The 9054-nt window shown below is 41.3% G+C and overlaps 2 pseudogenes across 1 annotated transcript; both read right to left on the reverse strand.

Annotated features, from left to right (window-relative positions):
• Positions 1-989: 989 nt before the first annotated feature.
• LOC116551037 lies at positions 990-3986 on the reverse strand (annotated as a pseudogene).
• Positions 3987-4612: 626 nt separating this feature from the next.
• LOC116550666 lies at positions 4613-5061 on the reverse strand (annotated as a pseudogene). The gene has a single exon (XR_004268523.1). The product of XR_004268523.1 is annotated as a peptidyl-prolyl cis-trans isomerase NIMA-interacting 4 pseudogene (transcript).
• Positions 5062-9054: the final 3993 nt, after the last annotated feature.

Here is a 9054-nt window from a genome sequence, read left to right on the forward strand (position 1 = left end):
TCTCCCTCTCTCCTTCCCTCCCTCTCCCTCCCTCCCTCCTTCTTTCCTTCTTTCCTTTCTTCCTTCCTCTCTCCTTTTCTTTCTTTCTCTCTCTCTCCTTCCTTCCCTCCTTCTTCCTTTTTTTGTATAGCATATGGTAGAGCTATACCGCAGCCCTCCATATTGCCAGAAATGATTGTGCCTTTATCATTCTTAATGCTATGCACATATGTATCATACTTGTTAGATGCTCATCTGTTTTACAGTGTTTGCAAAGAATTGGTTCTTGATTTTATTTATAAATCTGCTAACTTTTGAGGTGTTTTCATTTTTTTAAATTTTTTTCCAATCATCTGTATTCTTTTCTACTTTCTTTAGGGTTACTTTAGTGGCTGACTGCTTTAGACTTCCTTTTTTGTTTTATTATTTTTTTTTCTCATGCTACCTTGCCTAAGAACTGGACTTCTTGAGTTGAATGCTTAGTTCATTTATTTGCAATCTCTATCATTTTCCAATAAAGCCATAACTGTTCCTTGAATTATTAATTATTAAGTTATTAGGTATTGATATGTAGTGTTCACATGAAATTTTCTCTTTAACACAGGACCTATTTAGCATACTGTATTTAAGATTTCCAGTTAGTTATAACCTTTGGAGGTCTTAATTTATAGCATTTTGCCATCATGATCAGAAATTGTACTTCTGTAAGATTTCTACTATTTGGAAAATATTGAGCTTTTCTTGGTAGACAGCTTTTATTTTTCATATAAATGGAAATGATGAAGGAAGAAACAGAAATAGACCTGGAATGGGAGCAGTGTGTGAAGGAAGAGTTGGAAACCTGGAGAAGGCAGGTGTATCTGAGCTTCACCTCCTACTGGGCTTTCACAGACATGCAGAAAGGCAACACTGACGTATTAGTCTGTTTTCATGCTGCTGATGAAGATATACTTGAGACTGGGCAATTTACAAAAGAAAGAAGTTTATTTATTTATTTTTTTGTCATCAGTTATCATTAGTTTATTATAAAAGACAGATATGGAAATTATTTACATGAAAGATTTCAGAACTTCAGTGGAATGGGCAGCTTCACATTGATGCCATTTCAATAGTGACTTATTTCACTGTACGTACTTTCCAAGAATGTCACCATCTCTAAACAGGAAATAATCCTTGTCACTAGAACCACTTTGGTGCTTCCGTATTCTGGGAGAAGAACTTTACTTCCGGCTTTCACGCTAACTGGTTGAACCTCTCCACCCTTTCCATTAGAACCCCATCCAACAGCGACCACTGTTGCTTGCAATACTTTTCCTTGAGACTTTTCTGGAAGCATAATGCCTCCTTTGGTTACAGTTTCAGCAGCACTCCTTTCAACCAATACTCAGTCAAAGAGTGGGAGAAACTTTCTAAACACCTGTCCTGCCGTGACTCCCTCCACCTCAGACTAGTATTCTAGAAAGTTTACTAGACTGACAATTCCCCGTGGCTGGGGAGGCCTCACAATCATGGTGAAAGGCAAGGAGGAGCAAGTCATGTCGTACGTGGATGGCAGCAGGCAAAGAGAGAGAGTTTGTGTAAAACCATAAGATTTTGTGAAACTTGCATGGGAATTCAAGATGAGGTTTGGTGGGGACACAGTCAACTGCGTCCAGCATATTAGCTGATGAGAAAATTTACCCCATATCTCTGGCATCAGTCCCCTTGCAGAAACTGAAGGAGAACTGAGAACTCAGCTCTTTCCCCTGCACCAGCTTCACTCTGAGCTACAAGTTCCCAGCTCATCTCAGTTTGTCTTCATGCTGGACACTGTTGAAGGCCATAGATCACTGCCAGGGGAGGGGTGGGTGCCTGCTTTTTCCAGGCATGTGCATTGGGAAAGAGAAAGTTATCCCACTGTATTCCTTGCCTTGTCATAGCAGGAAAGCTAGTGAGGAGGGAACTAAGCATTCATTCAACACAAACCCATGTTCCAGGCATTGTGTATGCCCTGCTCGGAGTCTCTGTAACTGCCGTCACGCTGCACCTGCAACACAATAGCTAATGATGCCCTTATTTAGGGCTCCAAGGTTCTGCAGGGTTGTAAAGGCAAGAGTAAATCTCAGCATACATAAGACTTAAGACTGTAAAATCCCTAGAAGAAAACATGGGGGAAGCTTCATGACATTATCTTTGGTGATAATTTTATGGATATGACACCACTACCGTACTCAGCAGAAGCAAGCACAACTAAGTGGGACCACATCAGATTACAAAGCTTCTGCACAGCAAAATAAACAATAAATAGAGTCAAAGGTGACCAATAGAATGATAGAAAATATTTGCAAACACTGAAACTTGAAAGCAACCAAGCCAAGTTTTAAAATGAACTAAGGAGTTAAATAGCCATTTCTCTGAAGAGGACATGCAAATGGCCAATGGGTGCACAACAAGATGCTCAACATCACTATCACCAAGAAAACGCAAATCAATCACCATGAGACACCATTAAGATGATTTTATTAAACAATCACAGCAACAACAAACAAAAGATAATGAGTGTTGGTGAAGATGTGAAAAAACTGGAGCCCTCATAACCTGTTGGTGGGAATGCAAAATGCTGGAGCGACTATGGAAGACAGTAGGGAGGTTCTTAAAAAAATTGTAAATAGAACCACCAGCAAATCCAGCAATCTCACTTCTGGGCATTTACTCAAAAGAACTGGAATTATGATCTTGAAAAAATATTAGCACTCTGCACACACACACACACACACACACACACACAAACACACACACAAACACAGGGATATTATTCTGCCTTAAAAAAGAAGGAAACTCTGCCCTTATGTGACAACATGAATGATGAATGAACCTGAAGGACATTATGCTAAGTGAAATAATCCAGGCACAGAAGGACAAACACTGCACCATCTCACTTATGTAAGTTATCTAAAATAGTCAAACTAATAAAAGAAAAGAAGCCGGGTACTGTGGCTCACGCCTGTAATCCCAGCACTTTGGGAGGCCGAGGTGGGTGGATCACCTGAGGTCGGAGTTTGAGACCAGACTAACCAACATGGAGAAACCCTGTATCTACTAAAAATACAAAAATTAGCTACACGTGGTGGGATGCACCTATATTCCCAGCTACTGGCTTGAATTCGGGAGGTGGTGGTTTCAGTGAGCCAAGATCGTGCCACTGCACTCTAGCCTGGGCAACAAGAGTAAATCTCTGTCTCAAAAAAAAAAAAAAAAAAAAAAAAGTGGTTGCTGGGGCCTTGGGGAGGGGGAAGAGGGGTGTGGCTAATCCATGAATATAAAATTTCACTTAAGCCAAATAAGTTCCAGAGACCTGCTATAAACATTGTGTCCATAGATAACAATAATATGTTGTACACTTAAAAATCTATTAAGAGGGGTCCATCTCATGTTACACGTTACACCACAATTTAAAAAATGATTGAGTGGGGTGCAGACAGAGAGAGGAGCATGGCATAATAGGAGTCTGGAGAGTGGGGCCGGCCTGGACCACTGACACATGCATCCATTGTGCATGACCGTGGGACCTCCAGAGGGCCTTGAGCCTCTGTTTTCCTACCTGCAGGGATCTGTCCTTCATAGGGTGGATGCTGGAGTCTGTAGGGTGGAGCATGTGGGTGCACTCAGCACTCTGCGTGGGACTGAGCACAACGTCCAGGCACCAGCTTCCCTCCCTTCCTGCCCCACGGCTCCTTGTCCTGAGCATTTTATGGTCTCTGCTGTCCCTACAGTCCTTGAACCCAGGCTTCATCTAAGAGTCTGCCAGGTCCTCCCCCTTCCCTCACCAGCATCCCCTCTCCATTGTGCTCAGCTCTGCATTCTATGTAGGATGCCTGAGTTGGTATCTGTAGGCCTGATTTTTTCCCCAGATCCAGGGCCTCACTTCCCTTTCCTCTGGGGCCTCTCCATTCCTGTAGTGTGGCAGCAGCTTCCTCCTGCTTCCCCAGGAGAACCTCTCCCTTGCCCGTCACTCCTGGGTCAGACATTCTCATCTGCTCCCTCCCCACGTTTCCCACCTTCTAGCAGCTGTCACAGCCTGCCAAGCCTCGTCCTGCAGCCCCTCATCTACTGGGCATCTGGCTTCTCTTTTCCCTTCTCATCCCCATCCCTGTAATTCAGACTCTCATCACCCTGCATGGAGACCCAAGCAGCCTCCTTTGCATTGATCCCACATCCCCGGTTTCTCCCTCTCCTCTGTCCTATACCCTGCAGCCAGGTGAACCTTTCTGTCATGCAGCCCTGATGATATCAACTCCTTGCTGATGTATTTTTAGTGGTTCCCCCTTGTCCACTAAAAATGGTCACATCTCACAGGCTTTGACTCAGGTCCTCTAGATTGGAACCCAATAACAAATCTAGGCTGTTGCTCCGTCACTTTCTTCCTGTGTCTGTGTCCAGCTGAACTGTCTCCTTGTTTTCTCTGACACATCTCAAGCTCTCTCCAGCCATGCTGTTGTCCTCACTCCTCTGTTACCTTCACATAAACGTCCTTTCTTTGACTCTTCCCCTACCAATTCTAACCTTTCCTTCTATAAATCTGTCCCCAGTTATGCCATGCAGTGGTATCTTGCTCCTAGATCTTCCAAAGGACTTGCCTTATACTTTTTTTTTCTTTTTTTTTCAGTCTTTCATATGATTTTATTTTCTTCCTTCAACCATAATAATATGATATCCAAATTTTGTCTTAACTGGTGGGTCTGTAAACACAGGCTTATCCATCCCACTTACAGGCAAGGCAAATGCTGCTTCTTGAAATGGTCCTACCATGGACCCTCTGGTCATCCAACCCAAGTCGCCCCCTTGCCTGGCTTTATCTTCACTATATTGTGCAGCCACTTCATTGAATCTCATCCCAGACTTTAACTTTTCCATGGCTTCCATGATTTTGCCATGTTTTTCACATAGAACGTGTCTGACCTTTACTGCATTGCCACCACCTTTGGGACCTTGAGCCTTCTTGTCAGCACTGTCACTCCCAGAGGCTGCTCCCCCTTTCCCCGCTTTTCCAGAACCACTTTTTCCTTTGGGCAGCATCTTGGAAACCTGCTGTTGAACCGCCTTATACTTCTTACAAGACAGCAGCATGTAGAGAAGAGACGTTGGGATCTTCAAAACCCTGTCTCAAAAAAAAAAAAAAAAAAAAAAAGAAAAGAAAAAAAGGAAAAATTAAATTTAAAACAGTATTAAGGTTGGTAATCAGCTGACTCTAAAATAACCATGTGTAGGTTTGCAACCCAATTTTCCACCACTATCTTGCTGTGAGAACTTAGAAAAGTTACTTTCCTTCATTAACCTTATATATTCGTCTACAAAATGTTATTATTTTAAGTGCGGTGGAAAAGATTTAAAAAGATAATACATAAGACACAAGGCACCCAGTATACTCATTTCTGTCACTCATAGGGCCTCTTCTGTCTTACTTGACATATCATTTAGAGACATTTCTGATCTCCCCCAAATGACAGAATGCATGCAGGTAGCTTACTTAGCACAGAGCCTGCATGTGTTCAACAAATGCTAATTGTTTTGGTGTGGATTTTGTTATCCCTGGAGTATAGGTTCCCTCACTGTGAAGGCTGGGCTTCGTTTTCTGTGATTAAAAAAAAAGAAGATTAGACATTGTTTGCAAATTATATAAGTAAAAGTTATGAATATATCAATGTTTTTGAATTTAAATATTTACACTTGAATTCCTAACTTTACCTTTGCCCAAATTCCTTGAACTTTATTTTCCTGTAAAGACCACAAGACTGACAAGGAGCTCCAGTTCACCTGCGGAACTAGCGCAGCAGGAAGGCACAGCTAGGTGACTGTCAAAAAATGAGTATGCAGATTGCTAAAATTACGTAGTCACAAAATGGTCATGTAGTAGTTACATGGAAATACCAATGTTTATGAACTCAAAGACATATCTCCCCAGTAGGCCAAACAGTTCTCATTCTTCTAAATTCTCTGATTCCCGAGAACCAGAAGAGGGGATTCTAAACAAGTAATTGTTTGCTATGAACCTATGCACTAGCTCAAGTTCTAAAAAAATGAACACTAAAACTTTGAGATGAAAACTTTTCCTTTTGCATGTGATCCTTCCTTCTGTCCAACCAGTTATCCAGAATCCAAGGTGGCAGCTCCACTCATCTTTGAGGCTGAGGTAGGCAGGATGTGTTAGTCTGTTCTGACATTGCTATAAAAAATACCTGAGACTGGGTAATTTATAAAGAAAAGAAGTCTAATTGACTCATGATTCTGCAAGCTGTACAGGAAGCATGATGCTGGCATCTGCTGGCTTCTGGTGAGGCTTCAGGAAACTTACAATCATTGCAGATGGCCAATCGGAAGCCGACACTTCACATGGACGGAGCAAGACAAAAGGAGAGTGAGGGAGGAGCTGCCACACACTTTTAAAGGACTAGATCTCATGAGAACTCACTATCACGAGGATAGTACAATGAGGGGATGGTGCGAAACTATTTGTGAAGGATCAACCCCCATGATCCAATCACTTCTTACCAAGCCCCACCTCCAACATTGGGGATCACAATTCAACATGAGATTTGATGGGGACACAGATCCAAATCATATCACATATAATGGCTCTTCAAACATGTTTCTATACTAATCCTGAGACAGCAAGATTACCTTACATGGTAAAGGGAAATTCAGGTTGCAAATAGAATTAAGTTTGCTAATCAGCTGACCTTGAAATAGGGAGAGTATCCTGGATAACTTGGGTGAGTCAAGTGCAATTATAAGGGGCTTTAGAGTGAAAGAGAGAGTTAGAGTCAGGGAAGGAAATGTGATAATTGGTGCAAGGACAGAGTGATAGTGATTGCTGCCTTTGAAGGTGGAGGAAGGGGCCACCAACCAAGGAATGCAGGTGACTTCTAGAAGCTGGAAAAGGCAGGAATCATTTTCCCATGGAGCCTCCAGAAGAAACCAGCCCTGCTGACACCCTGAATTTAGTTCATGAAAACTCATTTCAAATTCTTTGTCTCTAAGAACTGTAAGATAACAAATATGTCATTTTAAGCCACTCAATTTGTGGTCATTTCTTACAGGAGCCATATAAAGTAAGACAGACTTTGATACCAGGAATGAGGCCTAGATGTAAAAAACTATACATAGTTTTTGAAACTATAAATGTTTTGAAATTGGCAATAGGCAGAGGTAGAAAGAATTTTAAGGAGCATAATAAATTTGATTATAAAAGACTGTTTATAAGGGCTCAGAAAAGAGTAAAAACATGACAGGAAAAGACATCAATTGCCTTAGAGAACCCCCAAATTATCATGAATAGACTTGATAGAAATATGGATGTTATAGGTGCTGCTGGTGAGGGCTTATAAAGAAATGAGGGACTTGTTATTGGAAACTGAGGAAAGGAGACCCTTGTTACACCGTGGAAGAAAGCTTGGTGGAATTCTGTCCTGAAGTTGTGTGGAAAGCAGACTTGTAAGGAATGAACTTGGATATTTAGCAGAGGAAATTTATAAGCAAAGTTTTGAATGTACAGCCTGGTTTCTTCTAGTTGCTTATATAAAATAGAAGAGGAATAAGATAGACTGAGGGAATAAATGTTAAATTAAATAAGCAAGACTTGGTGATTTAAAAAATTCTCAACCTATCCAGATTGCAAAAAAAAAAAAAAACTAAAATTAAAAGATCCATTGTCAGGAAAGCCTGCTCTAGAGAAAAAGCTGAGGACATGGTTGTACAACCTTTTCCTAGTAGCTCTGAAAAAAATAAAAAATTAGAGTATTCAGTTACACAACCAGCTCCTGGAAGAGATTAAGGGTGTGGTTCACAGATTCCCTAAATCAAACCAGAGAATATCTAAGAAGCTTGGGAGCATTACACCACAGCCATCTCTGCAAAAGCCAAAACAGAGACAGGGGTAACTAGAAAAAACCTATGGAGGTGCTCTTGTCTAATTGAATGAATCCCCATGACATACACAGGAGACCCACAAGCTTCTTGAGAATTTGATACAGCAGAAACACTGACAGGATTGTAAGGGAAAGACACGATACAACAAAAGAGGGTTGTTAGTTCTGCAACTGTCTCCTGGCAAAAAGCACACTGGTAAAATTACTCAGCTGCAAGCATATGCTACCTTTTATGAAAAATGAAGGAAAACTGAGGGCAGAGCTACAAGCCCAGAGGATGGAGACTTGATTCCTGAGGGCCTAACCTCAAGCTCAGGGGGTGGAGTTAAGAGCCACAGAGAATTATCCCCAGGCATTAATACCTAATGCAGTTTGCACAGATGGACCTTAAAATTGCTTCATATGTGTGACTCATTTTTTTTCTATTTTCTCCTTTTTTGAACTGAATTTGTATAGCTGGTAGCCTATGTTTGTACCCCCATTGTATTTTGGGAGCAGATGCCCTATTTTCTACTTTAAAAGATCTACAGATGGAGAGGAATTTTGCCCCTGGACGGATTGTACCCAGAACCTCACCAACATCATATTTAGATGATAAAACTTAAGACTTTTGAGGGAATGAGACTTAGGTAACATTTTAGACTTTGAGCTGATTTTGTAATGTGTTGAGACATTTTGGGATGTTGAGATGGGGGAAATGTGTTGTGCATTGTTATCTATAAATAGATGCGGTTGGGACAGAATTGTTATGGTGAGAAATGAGGCTGTGTGCTGCTATATTATGGGACATGGTAAATGCCAGGCAAAGTAGTTCAAAATTCATTCTGCACAAAGTGAGGAGTGTTTGTACAGTGCAGTAGCGGAAATGGGTGGGACATTCCAAAGCCAACTGAATTTTGGAATAAACAACCCTTGTATAGCCAGGCCTTGGTTCCCACCTTAGAAAGCAATACCCAGTATCAGAAAGGAAGTAGCTGGAGTATTGATCTCAAACTTGAAATATTTGGACTTTTGTCCAGCTTCTCTTCTGTCCGTAATAGATACTCTGGTCCAAGAGTTTTGAATGTCTCCTAGAAAATAAGCAGGAATTCTTTGATTTTGGCTCTGGAGAAGAGAATATAGTGTGATTTTGAGAATCACTACTAGGTTAGGATACAGAAGGCAGTGGGTG

The sequence above is a fragment of the Sapajus apella genome, unplaced genomic scaffold (genome assembly GCF_009761245.1).
Source record: "Sapajus apella isolate SASKATOON/1434 unplaced genomic scaffold, GSC_monkey_1.0 scaffold8, whole genome shotgun sequence".
NCBI lineage: Eukaryota > Metazoa > Chordata > Mammalia > Primates > Cebidae > Sapajus > Sapajus apella.